At 31.6% G+C, this 15,795-nt stretch overlaps 1 pseudogene; it reads right to left on the bottom strand.

The window, feature by feature from the left end:
* Nucleotides 1-4,906: 4,906 nt before the first annotated feature.
* Nucleotides 4,907-6,267, bottom strand: LOC143549820 (akuammiline synthase 1-like; annotated as a pseudogene).
* Between the last annotated feature and the right edge of the window lie 9,528 nt (nucleotides 6,268-15,795).

Genomic DNA, 15,795 nt, shown 5'->3' with positions numbered 1-15,795 from the left:
CATGTATCATAATTTACATATATTTGTTATGTTAAAATAGCTTGCATTTCAAGCCTAGAATGTGTCTTCCAGATCTATAACTTCATGAACACATTGCACTGAAACCGTTTAGACGAAAGAAATTGTTTTGGTTTTAACTTGTTCAAATCTGGATTCCAACCCGTTTTCAAACCTACGGTTAGGTTTGTCAAACCCACTTCTAGGACACTTTGTGTGCACTGACTAAACGCATCCCCATCCGTTTCCCTCTTCCGCCTCTGTTCTTCATACATAAGGTGACCTGCCGATGACAACCATTGAAACTAGAAAAGTAATTAAAATCATTCATTCCTCAATTTAGTTTATTATCAACTTTAACGGACAAAAGAATTTTATACAGGATCCAAAATCACCAACGAAAATCTAATTTGATGAAAAATATAAATAATAAAAGAAAGTAATCATACTCCATACCAAAATCTCATTCATCATCATGATATAATAAATTAACTAAAAACAAAAACATCAACAAAAAACAAAAAAATAATCTATATCTTATATTAAAACAAAACTAACATGACCCTTTTTTATTGGATGACTTTTCTATTTTCTATAGATAACAGAACCTTTTAAAATTTCTAACTAATAAAATAATTCTAAAAGAAATTCTAAAATTGACCACATTAATATGTTTGATAAAAGCCTTTGTTATTTATAGAAAATAGGAAAGTCATCCAATAGGAATGGAGCATATTGTTTTGTTTTAATATAAGATATAGATAACAAGTAATTAAATGTCATTTAATAAGAATATAATCATATGTAACCATTAACCAATCATAATTATAAATAAATAAATGAATTCGAATGAATAAAATGAGTTCTCATTCATTTAAAAAATACTATCAATTAAGTTGCGATTAATAAAGTTATTATTAAAATTGATTATGATATAAGTGAGTTCAGGTCAAATTGGACCATTTTACTAAATGTGAATTTGGTTCGGTTTAAAATGAGTTGTTTGGCCCATCTTAACCTCGTTGCGTAACTTAAGTTGAAACAAGTTAAACTGTATAGAAGTTTTCTTTGTGGACTTAAAATAACCCACTTTTTGATTAATGGTTTGAGATTTTCATATCTATATTGCAGCTTTAATGTTTGTATTTATGTTCTTTTGTGTCCTCTGTATCATAAGTCTAATCTCCATCTTGACCTGTTTTTCGATGAATGGTGTATTTTGTTGTATATGTGCTTTTATAAAATTACTACAAATCATCGTTGATCATATTTGTATTTGAGGAGTAGGTTTCTCATTCTAAGTGAAACTAAACTTAACTAAATGTCAGAATTAGATGCAGTATGCTTAGGAACTCAGATACTGTTATGCGGATGCCTTTTTTTTCATCTTGTATCATATAAATGGGTTTGAGTTAGTGGCTTGAACCGGATGGCAGATGAGTTTTCGCACAAGTGCTCTTCCAAATACTTAATACGGTTGTAAGACATTTTAAGATTACTATTTCTTAACATATTTCTATTTTAATATTGCATTTGTTCATATTCACATAACCATACACATCAACAATTGATAAAAGAATCACGCCGATTAATATTGATGTTTTGTGTTATTATTGAATTATGTTAGGATAAGAACATGTGGCATCTATCATTACGTTTGATCCAATAGCCATGTTAGAAATGGTTTAAAGAGTTGAAATTAGAACTTATTGTCATTCAAATCCTTAAATAGGCTATATAAGCCAGTTGACTTTTCTAAGTGTTTAGTTATTAGCTATTAGAAAAAACCAATTTGTTTCTTTTATAATCTTTGACAACAGCAAAATGCTACGAATTAAAGTATAAACCTTGTATACAAGGAAGTATTTAGGGAGTTTAGAGAAAAAAACGGTTTGATATTGACCCGTGGGCGCCAGGTAGAGGTGAAACTGTGGGCGCCTTGTATACAAGGAAGAATTTCTATGTTTCTACATGTGACTCAGTTTAGTTGGGTTTTTATTGGGTTTCGGCTGGGTTTTGACCATGTAGAGGTGAAACTGGTTCCATGATCGGGTTTTATGCCCACCTCTAATTACACATAAGACTAGAGAATATAAAGCCGTTTTTTCTCTAAACTGGGTTTGGGTTTTGCATGGTCAATACCTGTTTGACCCATGTTAGGGCCGTTCAAACCGCTCGCCACTCGAACTCGCTTACCGCTCGCTCGAAAATTACTCGGAAAATGCTTGCTCGTTTTTTCGCTCAATACAAACGAGCCGCTCTACTCGGTCGACTCGATTATTTTTAATTTATTTTACATATAATTATATATGAACAAATATATAAATATATACACATAAAATATAAAATACATGTATACAATTTTTTAAACTATTTTAAAATTTTCATATTCCGTCAATTTTATAATTTCATTAGTTTCATTCAAGTTTTCAGAATATTATAAGTTTGTTTGCATGTTCATTATATCCCATTTTAAACTTCTATCTCCTAAAAATTTACAACTTATTAGACGTTTGTTTTAAAACTGCTAATTTGCTTACAAAAATATATGATTTACAACATTCAAACTTATTTCGTATCGCTCGATGTTCGATTGAAAAATGCTCGATTCGATTTTGGTTCGTTTTGATTTTAGCTCAGTTCAAATTTTAGCCGTTTGGTTCGTTTCGGTTCAGTTGTAAATGAGCCAAGCAACGAGCAAGCATTCGCTAGGTTCTACTTGGCTCGTGAAAGCGCTACATGTTCGAGCATATTTCCGGCCCAATTTGGTCACGCATCGGCCTCTTTATCCAACAAAGCCCATAAACCATTAGGGCTAATCCAACCACCAGGCAACCAACCTATATAACACCACTACCAACCTTAACCCCAAATCCAAATCTCATTAGTTTAAGTACGAGGCCGGAGAACCAAAAACACGCACACAAATTAACCCAATTCCCGTAAGTTTCTCCGGCCGATGATTTTTTAATCTTTAATTGTGTGTGCGTGTTTTCACGGAGACTGTGATGATTGAATCTTGTTTAACTCAGACGCGGCGGTGCCGGTGGTCACTGGGAGGCGAAATCGGGGTGTCCGGTGACGGAATATTCGTTTCTCCGGCGGTTGATTCGCAGCCGTGACGGGCGGTAACGCTGGTTTATGTCTGAATAAAGGCGAATCTGAGTCTTCTGTTAATCAAACATGTGTTATTGTTTTTATCTGAAATATATTGTATGTTAAATATTTTATTTAGTAGTAGTTTAATCCGAACTTAAATGGTTGCTTGTTTGGTTTGCACTGAATCTGTTTATTAAAAGATTGTAGTTTTTTAAAATTTTAATAGTAAAAGAGATCTAACTTAGAGATGAGCTCGGGATAACGAATTTCTTGGTCCTGATTTTCTGAAAAACTTGGTATTAGTACCGGTACTAAAAGTGACGAATTGGACAAATTGACTTTGAGTTAATATACATAAATGGTTCTCCAAAAGGGCGTGTGACTCAATTTAAATGGGAATTTGTCTTACGCACACCAGTAAAGCCTATATGATAGTGCTATACGAGTCGTGTAGGTGCAGAGTTACGTTATTTTGTGTCGCCTAGTGTCAGGTATTCCCTTGTATTGTATAGCCATAGAAGAGCTATGTAGGACTATATGACTCGTATAGCGATAATCTGATTCGTGTAGTTTCTTTTTTTTTTTTTGAATTCTCTAAAGTACAAAATGTTAGAAATAACAACAGAGTTATAAAATAGGAACAAATAATAGTAATCAAACAACTATGAACAATTTGAGTGTTTTGGCTAACAGATTTTTAGATGTCGTCATGCTATCCGTTCTGGTTGATACCGATATGAGTTATCTAAGTTTTTTAAATATAGTTGTTTGAAAAATAATTTCGTGTGTTGATGTAGATGTTCTGACTCTTGCTAACTCGACTTTTGAAATATAGCCGTTATAAATTATAGTCGTTCAATGACTTAGAGCATGTTTGGGATTGATTTTGAAAAATGCTTATTGGCTTATTGGTGTTTATAAAAAGCCAATAAATTAAAATGTGTTTGGCAATCATAAAAAACTTTCTTATTTTAGATTTTTGAAATGATTGAAAAGCAATTTTCCAAAAGTCTTAAATCTTGATTTTTCAAAATGGCTTCTTGAAAAAGCCAATAAGCATTTTTCAAACTCAATTTGAAATATGCTCTTACATGGTTGGATCAAAGAAATCTAGATACCTATCTGTACAGGTCGTATATCATCTATACAGCTCGTATAGACTAGAAAATAATTATAAATCTCTGGTCAGAGTGCAGACTGACATGTTGTCTATACGAGTCGTATAGCCCCTATACGACCCACATAGGTTAGATGTGATAAGTGAGCTATACAAGCCAGGAAACCTATACAGCTCGTATAGGAATCTATACGGATTGTATAGACTTAAAAAAGCTGTCATTATGTCCCCTCTGTACATATGACAATAAAGGTGGGCTATACGACTCGTATTGTTCACACACCGAGGGCCTGGTGTTTGAGAACATCCCGATCGAAAACACAATTCCTAAACTTACAACTTTAACACAATTCCTAAACATTAAACCTTAAAGGCATGACTTGGGCTAAACCACAAGGACCATGTATGTCTCTATAAAAAACAAATAATTTATAGGAACATGTTTTGTGCTTTTGGCACCTTCTTAGTTATAAATACATTAACAATAAATAAAATTTCTGTGTTTTCTGCATTGGTAGCTTCTTACTTAGTTATAAATACATTAACAATATAGAAAAATTGTATTGTTAATTTAATATCCTGTTTAACCCTGTACAGTGACAAACTATAAGTCAACTGGTTTTTTACATTAACAACATCGAAAAATTGTATGCAATCAACAAACTACATTATTGGATTCCACAAAAGGAGAAACTAGCAGAAAGCAAGCAGCTCAGGGTCCCTTTGAACAATATCCATCTCTTGTATCTCCAAACACACAAGTACTTCAACACCCTCCTTGTTGGGACCATCCATCAGAACAAAACTATTCCTCCTTAGATTTCCTGCCAAAGTCGCTTTTACCGGGTTTCCCCAGCCAAAATCGATCCCAAACACCGGATACCCACATAAACTCGAACAAACATACACATTTTCAATTTTTCTTTCACGCTCTTCTAATTTGAAGTTAGATAATATATTCCAAAAAAAAAAAACCGAAAAAATGTTCGATATCTTTTAAGCCTTGGATTCCCATCTTCTGCTTCCTTAGTTCACTGATTAACAACCCAGGATTCAATTCAGTTTCGTTCATTGTTTGAACCTCCAGCCCCATGATAAAGTTTCCTATGTAGTTCTTAGGTAGTTTCTCCATCACTTTGTCTCTTATATTAGTCGAAAAGCCAATACTCAAGGGCTTAAAACAGCCTAAGTTATTTTTGGTAGCTGCAGCCACTGAACATTTATAAAGTAACCAAGTCAAAACTTCAACACGAGTTGGGTTGGTGATGTGTTGTTCAGATCCGGCGGTCATGGCTTTGACTTTTTGCTTAAGCGCGTTTAACTTTGCGTTGGGGAATATGAAACTCTTGTAACACAATCTTTTGTTACGCCAAGCGAAAATTCAGGTAAAAGTAATAAAGTGTGTTCAAAAGAAGTAAAGTGCGTCTCAATAGGGACGTCTTCATATGTCTCATTTTTTGAATAAAGCCGTGTTAGTTTTGCCCAATCTTCCAAAAAATGGATCAAACTACACGCATCTGCGATCTTGTGGGATAACGAAACTGCCAATGCTACTCCTCCACATTTAAAACGGTTAAATTTAACCGCTAGTGGGATCACTATGTCATTATTTTGAAGATCATATCTATATATTAGGCCATTTGGAAAGAACTGATCAAGATCTTCATGCTTTGAGTATTTTAGGAAGACTGAGAGTGTACAATCGACGAATGCTTCAACAAACTCCGCTCCATGATCGTTGCAATCCACATAGGTTGGGATAATTCTGTCATGCCTACCAGCAAAAGGATAAAATTTTGTTAGTGTTCGAGATAAGGAGTTCTTGAGGTTACGAATTTGATCATGGGGACTATGATTAATGTTTGTGTTCGGGTAGAATGCAACAAATGGGATAAACATGCTTGGAACTAATTGATCAGCCGGCGAAAGATGGTATATTTTGATGTGAGAAGGGTTTGGTAAAGATGGTTTGATGATTTTTGTTGAGACAATTGTGTGAAGTAGTCTTCTACCAAATTTTATTAGACTTGTTATGATTGTCATCTAGACAATTACAGGAAAGCTGGCCTTTTGTGATTTGTGATATTAGCCTTGTAGATCTTGTTATCTTATGTTTTGTAGTGTGAAGCTGTTATATGTTTTGTAAGTTGAATTTTATATTTTTGCAGCGGCTCATGAATAGATTCCTTTTAGTTAAAAATATTACATACCTTAATCAAAGAGGATTATATTTAATACCAAGTTTTGTATGTGAATGATGTCAACTTTACGCTAATAAATATTTAGTTTATGAAAGTATGACAATTAATGGATAATATATGCTTAATTAGGGGATGTGTGTTAGCCTCTTAATTAATGATTCTATTAAGATTTAAGAGACTACCTTTGAATTGGTCAGAGGTAGAGTATGTTTGATCTATTTTAAATACACCCCTTAATGGTTAATCAAGTTTCTTAATTTGTAAGTTCTAGAAAAATGTTGATCGATTCGGAGACTCCATCTTAATAGATCAGGCCGATAAGTACAGGGTTGGCAAGCAGTCCCTTATATTACTAAAGACATGAGTGACTAAACTCATTTCTATAAAAAATTTAAAGTCAAATCTATATCATTTCTTCTGAAATTTGTTGGCGATTTTGGACCGCGTTGATTTTTATGGCATTGCATAGAAATTTACGTGAAGACTGTAAGATATATTCTAATTACTTTTTCACGGGCCATCGGATATACAAAGAACAGATAGGGACTTGATGGGGATGGGTTTAGCCAATGCATACAAATTCTCCCCCAAAAGGTGATGAGTTTGACAAATAGTTTTTGTGGTAATTAGGAATTGATGGGGGTGGATTAGCCAAAATCAGAAACCCCAAACTAAGAACTTTTAAACTTAGACCTCAAAGGTGTGACTTGGATTAAATCAGAAGGACGATTTATGTAATTAATTATATAAAGAATGAAAATGGAAGAAGTTACTATATTGAGATGAAGATCAAATATAAAAGTGATCAGAAACAATATAATTGTGAAAATTCTGAAATGAGATTTAAGCATGCGGATAGTAACATAATTTAGCATTATATTATATTATATTAATATGTCTAACACTAACCAATTCAACTATCCACATTGATAAATACAATAGTATACTTTTTATAGGAAAAATTCCAAAATAGTTCTTTTTAGAGAGTAGTCTCAAAATAATTATTTTTTGTTTATAAATTTTAAAATTTAAGTTTGGGAGACACATTAGAAAAAGATAATTATTATGAAAGAGTGACCAAAGATTTAAAGAAATGTAGGGAGCATACCAAGTCTAGGAAAATATTGATGACAAATCCAAATTATTTTAAAATATTGAAGGAAAAGTTCGTATTTTTTCTAAACTTTTCTTCTTAAAATACAGTATCCAAAGACTGTTTTTTTATATTTCCTACATGGGCCGTACATATTTTTAAATTATAGGAAAATGAGCTTTTTAAAATTCGTATTGAGAGACACATTTCAGAGGTATTTGTTCTTAGGAGACCAGATTTTTGTGTTTCTTCAAACTAATCTTCTTCATGTTACACACACATACATACATACATACATATGTGTATATATATCCCGTACACACACACACATATATATAGGAAACTATATATATATATATATATATAGTTTCCTATATATATATGTTTATGTGTGTGTGTGTATACATACATACATGATTTATGCATATGTATGTATAAGTTTCCTATATATATCTTACTATTCTAATAAATAACTACTCCTATATGTCACTTGTCAACCTCTTATCAACTCTCATAATTTTTAACCCATTTTCATAAAATGGTATCTCTTTCGGGTTAACCCCCCAATAATACTAACTGGATCCATTTTTATTATTCTTTCATTCTTTTCATTCAATACTAAAAGAGATGTCAAACCCTAATTCCCATTCATCCTAACCGCCGTTCATATCTTCCATCGCCACCTACGATACCACCATCGCCACCTCTGTCTCCTACTTTCAGTTGTTCAATCCATGTATTTTCTCCGCTGCCATCGCCATCTACGATACTGCCCGTCTCCTACCATCATCGCCACCACCGTCTCCTACGATATTGACGGCACATTTGGATTTGGAACTGGAGTCTCGATTGGAATATTGATGGGATATTATTTCTTCATCTACTTCCAGCCTACTCCTGTTGAGGTAATCGTAATCGTTGTTGTTATTGTTGTTATTATTATTTGAGTTTGCTTTCGGCTTACATTTTTTTTAACTGATGCTATTTATTGGACAGAAGAGCTTCGTAAACCTAAACCATGGCTTTTAAGGGCTTTACAGCGTAGTCTTGGAGGAAGGTTTGTATAATAACATTTTGCTACAAAGTTTTGTAGGCCGTTTTACATATTTATTTTATAAGATCGAGAAAGTTTGAATATTTCATGGTTGTTTGATTACAGGTTTTGTGGGGAGGCTTTTGGAAGGTATCCTATGAATATTTTCATAGTCTTGAATCTCATATGTTTTTAATATATATAGAAACATATTTATTGTTGACTTAATAATATAAATCTACGAAAATAAAAACTTGTTGAATATCATGAATTTTGGCTCTCTGATGAGTTTTGTGCAATATGGACATCTTTTCAGCTCAATGTGTCATGCGAGTCCTTATCATTGAACCAAACAATGAACATTAGATATGATAAAAATAATAATGGTTCTTCTTTGGTTTTGTGAATGTAATACAATGAGCTTACACATGGTGCTTTTCTTTGTAGATTGGCAATGATCTTTCGCAATTTGTCGGGCCACTGATTTTGAACCAGATGTTATTGGTGAGTTAGATAGCTTGTGTTTTTGAATCTTTGTATCTAAATTATTAGGTGTTGTAAATTGGTGAGTTAGGTTTTTTTGAAGCGCTGTGTCTAAATTATTAGCTACTGTAATTTCATTTCATATCTTAACTAGCTCCCCTAATTTCTGTTCTAACTTGTGACATTTGTCAATTTCGGGTTATTTTATACTTGTATTCTTAATGTAAACCCGACCCGTTTTGTATCCTGAACCTTTCGATATTATCAAAATGATGAATTGTATGTTAAATATTTGTTTTATAGTTGTTGGATAAAAAAACACCCTTTTCGGTTCTTAAAATTCTCCGAAAACGCTCAAAACGAACTCCAGGGACTAAAACTACCAAAATGGAGACTTGAAGGACCCATTTGTAGTTTGTGCTTCTTGGGTCTATAACCAACCCATTTTCATGAAACACCCTTTATGAAAGACCTATTCAACTTACCATATATATACACACCCATCTTCTTCATTTGTGTTTGCTCATTTCTTCATTTCTCTCTCAAATTCTTGAATTCTAAGGTTGTTCTTCATAAGCTAATCTTTCGTTTTAACTAACTTCTCAATACTTAATGCTTGATGTTACAACATATATATAATATACACTCCTTGTTTACCTTCGGTCTTTCATTTCTCCGGTCTCGGCCGGTTGAAATGTCGGGCTAGTAAGGCAAGGTTAGATGGAGGACTTTGTAGTCCTTGTTTCTATATTTAACAAATCTAACCATATAACTTGTTATACTTGCTTAACTTCTACATATTTTAGTTTATTGTTCATATTTGTCAAGGTCCATGGTATTGGGTATGTGGTGACTAGCCTCGGTTTCATCATGAGTTGAGAACCGAACCAAAAACCAAACTTTTGTTTAAAAGCATTATTGTTAACTTTTTGAATGTAAAACTTGAGTATTATTATTTATAAGTTATTTTACAAGTTCCATGGTAATTGGGTATGTGGTAACCATCCTCGGTCTTATTCCGAGTCAAGGACCGAACCAAAAACCGAACTTTTGTTTAAAAGCTTTATTATTAACTTTTTGAATGTAAAACTTGAGTATTATTATTTTTAAGTTATTTTACAAGTTCCATGGTAATTGGGTATGTGGTAACCATCCTCGGTCTTATTCCGAGTCAAGGACCGAACCAAAAACCGAACTAAACCGAGTTCACTCGCTTAAGACACACAAGTGTGTTTTTAGCCACCAAAACTCATATTTTTCTTCAAGATTATATTTTAAATCAATTTTAGTTAGTTTCTAAACATACTTGGCATTTCGGTAACCAACTTGATCTTATAACAAGTTCGAACCGATAAGGTCGTATACTCGCTTAACGAACGTTAAGGTTCTTCACAATAGAACTACATACTTGGTTAAGTCTATTTTGATTTTATTGAGTTATCTCATAACATTTATGATTTTGGGAAGTTAACTGTGAGCTTGGTCAATTATCAAGTCTCGAACCGACAAACCCGAACACTCGTTTAAACCTCGTTTTGGGTATTCTTATAACCAAGGGTTTTGCAATATCGCATTTTAACCTACATTATTACTTAACATAGGTTGAGTAAAAAAAGAAAAAAACTAATGAATAGAATACCGAGACCCGGTTTCGAGTAAACTTATTTTACAAACTCGTTTATTTAATTTCTCAAATATTTACATTTTAAATCCTAAACTTTATTTATTTACTTTATTTGTCATGTATTTTATTTTAAACCCTTCCAAGACTACCTACTAACACAAGACCCGTTTAATATAGGTCTTGCTCGTTAAATCGATCTCTCCGATTATTCACGACACTATCTTTCAAGTTACTTGTTAATGTGAGTACGTTTTCATCCCCCGTTTTCCATCTTTCATTTTGGGGGTGGCATTGCATACGTATTCAAATTCAAATGATTTATACTTGAGTCTTAAACCACAACTCATATTGTATATGTTTACTTAAATAAATGCTCAATTTGGTGTTATATGCTTTACATGATTATGTGCAAATTCTTGAATGCTAAGGCGGGTAGCCTCATCAAAGTATGATCATACGTTAATTCCGAGTATATATGGTATCCCCATATAGAAAGGTGTCGTCAATGTATTCTTATTGACGATTTTATTATTGTCGTCAATGTATTCTTATTGACGGTTTTATTATCTAAATTGTTGCTATTATTTATTGTTTTCATATACTAGTTGTGGATTTCATACTATATAGTTATTGTCCAAAACTATGAAAATTGCTCACCAACTTTCGTGTTGACAAACTCTATTTTATGCAATGTTACATGTTTGATGTTAGCTTGATTGGATTACTTGAAGAAACTTATTATCTTGGCTTTAGGATATTAGAAAATAAAAGTACAAGTTATTTGTTTATCTATCTATTTGGCATTTTGTATGAACAATTGTTGTGTTATTTATAATGATATGGATTTAAATGAGTTGTTTAAATATTGTAACTTTATAGTGTCATTGTGCAATGAGCAATCATGTCGCGCCTCGACGTTTCCGCCTTCATTGGTCGGGGTGTGACATAACTGTTTATACTTTTCAGGCTATGCAAGAATGTGATCCAGCTCAGATTGGTTACATCTATGCATTCTTAATTTTTGTTAGAGTGGTACAAGTTCTATAACTTTCTTTATGTATTAGAGTCATTCTTTTCTAATTAAAATATCAAAAAAATAATTTGGGGAGGTGTTGCATTTTGATTCTTGCATACCCTTCTTTTGTTATCATTGTTTATAAATGCTATCTTTCTTGCTTTTTGTTGAATCTCTGATTTCTTTCAAGATTGCTGCAGTTTTCCAAAAGACACTAAGGCTAACTAATGAGAGTCGTAGAAAGATTGCATCTGGAAAGATTACCAACTTGATGACAACCAATTTTGTATCCCTCCAGGCATATTTCAGTAACATTTGTGTCCTATTGAGTCGTATATTTTGAAACAAATAAACACTTTTTGTCCAATATTTAAAGTTTGTGTCCAATATTTAAAGTTTATGCATGTTATTATTACTAAATTGGGAAAATATGTAAATTCATCATTAATATATTTGTCTCATTGTTATACACTTTTAAACCATTGAAGTTGATACAAGTATTTCCAAATCACACGAAGTGTATAAATCCAAATTTAGAAACTCTTTTTAGGATTTTTAGTAACTATTACATAATGATAAAGCCTACTCTATTAACAATATAGAGTAGATAAAATATAACTGTTATGAAAATGAATTTCTGTACACGATAAACATTTAAGTTTATATAATAAAAATGAGAGCTCCAGTTTATAGATTCCTCTATCAAATCACACTTAAATTATCACCTAATTAAACGGTATTTAGTCATTGGTGTTCAAAATAGGCTAAAGATTCAAAAATTATCAAATTTAAATTTAAATTAGGTTAAGTTTATCATAAATTTGATAATTTATTTGAATTGATAATTATAGTAATAGTATATATATGATTATTGTGTTATTGAAAGTTGTAATTGTATTAACAATATATAATAATTGTGTTATTGATTGTATTTTGTTTAACGTTTAAATATTGTAATTTTCATTAATTCCCTGTGTAATACACGGGTCTCAAACTAGTATATATATATAGGGAGAGGATCAAGAGATAACTCCTTCTTAAAGAGAGAACTAAAGAACAAATAAAGAAATATTTTTAATTTAATTAAAAAACATATTTTTAAATTTCTGTTTTTGCCATTATTCTTATATTTTGTTACCATTCACTCGAAAATTATAAAAAAAATAAAAAATTAAAATAATAAAAAAAAACCCATTTTAGTGCACATATGGAATACATCGACTTTTTTTATTGCATATGTGCACTAGTGTGTATTTTGATATGTGTAATAATGCTGAATAGCATATATGCAATTTTTTGTATTGTATTAGTGCATTAGTGTTATATTATATATAAAAATACCAAAAAAACAATATAGTGCATATGTGCGTTAGTGTTGTATTACGTATATACGATAGTTTGTTTTGAGTATAATTATTTGTGTTTGTATTTGCATATATTCAATAGTGTGTATTGTATAATGCAATTGTGTTGTAATTGTGTTGTATTATATGCAATAAAACACTATTGTATATATGCAATATACATTAGTGCACATATGCATTACATCGACGGTTTTTTTATGAACAATATCATCTTATTAGAAGGAGGAAAGAAAAATAAATCGCAAAATATTTTTTTAAAGAAAGTTAAAAATAGTTTTTAATAGTTCTCTCTTTAAGAGGAGTTCTCTCTAGATCTCATCCCTATACACACACACACATATATATATATATATGTATGTATGTATGTATGTATAAGTGTGTGTGTGTGTAACATGAAGAAGATTATTTTAAAGAAACACAAAAATCTCGTCTTCTAAGAACAAATGCCTCTGAAATGCGTCTCCTAAGACGACTTTTATAAAGCTCATTATCCTAGAATTTGAAAATATATACGACCCAGGTAGGAAACATAAAAAAACAGTCTTAGGAGACTATATTTTGAGAAGAAAAGTTTAGAAAAAATATGAAATTTTCATTCAATATTTTAAAATAATTTGAACTTTCCCATCAATATTTTCCCAGATTTGGTCTGCTCCCTACATTTCTTTATATCTTTGGCCTGCTCCCTCATAATAATTATTTTTTCTCAATGTGTCACCCAAGTTCAAATTCTTGAAAATTATCGACAAAAAAGGCTGTTTTAGGACTTCTCTATTTAAAAAAAGCTATTTTGGGAATTTTCCCCTTCTTTATACATCGGGTGATTTTAGCTTAGTGTAAAACTAGGGGTGCTTCTATGGAACTTGAAATGGTTGCGAGTCCCATCATTACATGAAGAAGTTGCAGAATGGTATGTTGTTCACAAGACAAGTGATGAATCTTGTGGTCCTGACACAACACAATGATATATGGAAATGGGTTCTTGATGAGGAAAACGGTTTCTTTCTCATGGGCATTCCCACCCTTATTGCTCTTTTCAAAAGAAAAATTAACGTTAACGTACCGTGCCCACTAGCACATGAAGAAGTTATGGAGCACTTGTTGAGATCCTATGGCAGTGATGGCACTGGAAAGTGGAAACTCAGTTTGAGCCATATTGGTCAATAGTTTAAAATCCTACCCATCGTCGTATTTTCAACTGTCCCTCACAATTTCATTTCTGGAAGTAAAAGAAAGAAAAAAAATGTCATTAATTCTTTACTTTGAATTACGTGTTGATGTATCTAGAAGTCCCAGAACAAGATTTATAACAATGAAACCGTCTCTTGACTCAAGGAATTGTTATTAACAAAACTTTTGGCCACCTATGGGTGAAGAGCAGGTCCAAAAACATCTCTATTAATTAGTTGAAAAAATTGATGTAATTTTTCTCTTTGTACATAGATTCATAAACATGCTTATATTAATGTTTGGGTTTATTTAAGAATGGAAAGGAAATTGATGTAATTATTGCTTGAAATAGAGGATAACTAAAACATTAACACTATGTTTCCGAGTTTATTTAAGAATGGAAAGGAAATAAAATGAAAGCAAAGAAAAAAAGTTGTGCTATGAAGATATTTTTTAAGGAAAGAAAAGAAAGCAAATTAGAGAATGTTATGTTCGTAAGTTTTATTAAGTGAAGGAGAAAAAAACAAATGGAAGGAAAATAAGTAGATATAAAGAATAAGTTGAAAGAAAGTGTTTTCCTTTTAATTTATAAAAGCATAGGAAGAAAAAAATGATAGCTAAACAAATGAAAACTAAAGTTTTTCTTTCTTGTTTTTTTCTTATTAAGTGATTTCGAAAACAGACCGTACAAGATAGAAAGAAAATGACCAATCTAGCATAAATCAGCGCCGCCAGCCCATAATTATCACTAATCTTAAATTTTCATTTTTGCACATGTGGTGTAGATTGATTGTATCATCTATCAAACTGTTCAATAAAATAATAATAATCTAGTCAAACAATTGTATTTTTAATTTTAGTCAAATGATTATTTAGATAGTATCCAACGTTGAAAATTCAAATAAAGACTAGCGGGTGTGTACAGTGTACTTAATAAATAGAGGATGCATACTTTCAAGTTTCAAATAAAAGAATCTATAAAAAAAAAGTAAAATACTCTAATTCACGGACTATATTCACGATTATAAAAGAAAATTAAAAAAATTCCAAATACCCTTTAAAGAGTGGGTGTGATATATACACATAAAACATAGGTATTATTAGTTGGAAATGCATAGAAAACTATCATAGTGATAATTTTTTGACAAAACTAATCGGAAAATATGTTGTAGGAAATATTTTCAGACATATATTCCAGTTTTACTTATTTTGGTTAAGAGAAAGATTTGAATCTTCCAATGCATTACTGAGGTCTTTCTATTGTTGTCAATCGATAAATTGTCGCTAAATTAGTGTCTTGTGCCGCTAATTGACATCGGAAATGAGTAGGAGTTTCTGAAGTTTTTGTTTCCGTTAGCAATTCCTTCTCTCTTCTCTAGTGGACATAATATGCATAACCCAAACTATCTGATGTAAATAATATCTACAAGCCATTATATGTGTTAAATTTGTTCATAATACAATATTACATATGTTAACAAACCTGATTACAACCACTTATTAATTTGGACTTAATATCAGCATACATGAAAACTGCATTACAATGGGCCACTAGCGATTTGACCTAGCTAACAAATTAGCTTTATCATTTTTATGTTT

Source organism: Bidens hawaiensis, unplaced genomic scaffold (assembly GCF_021521415.1).
Source record: "Bidens hawaiensis isolate Kalapana, Puna unplaced genomic scaffold, B.hawaiensis_p1.1 tig00015811_1, whole genome shotgun sequence".
In the NCBI taxonomy this organism is placed as follows: Eukaryota; Viridiplantae; Streptophyta; class Magnoliopsida; order Asterales; family Asteraceae; genus Bidens; species Bidens hawaiensis.
The sequence above is the reverse complement of the archived record's forward strand: the minus strand, read 5'-3'. Positions and strand labels throughout refer to the sequence as shown.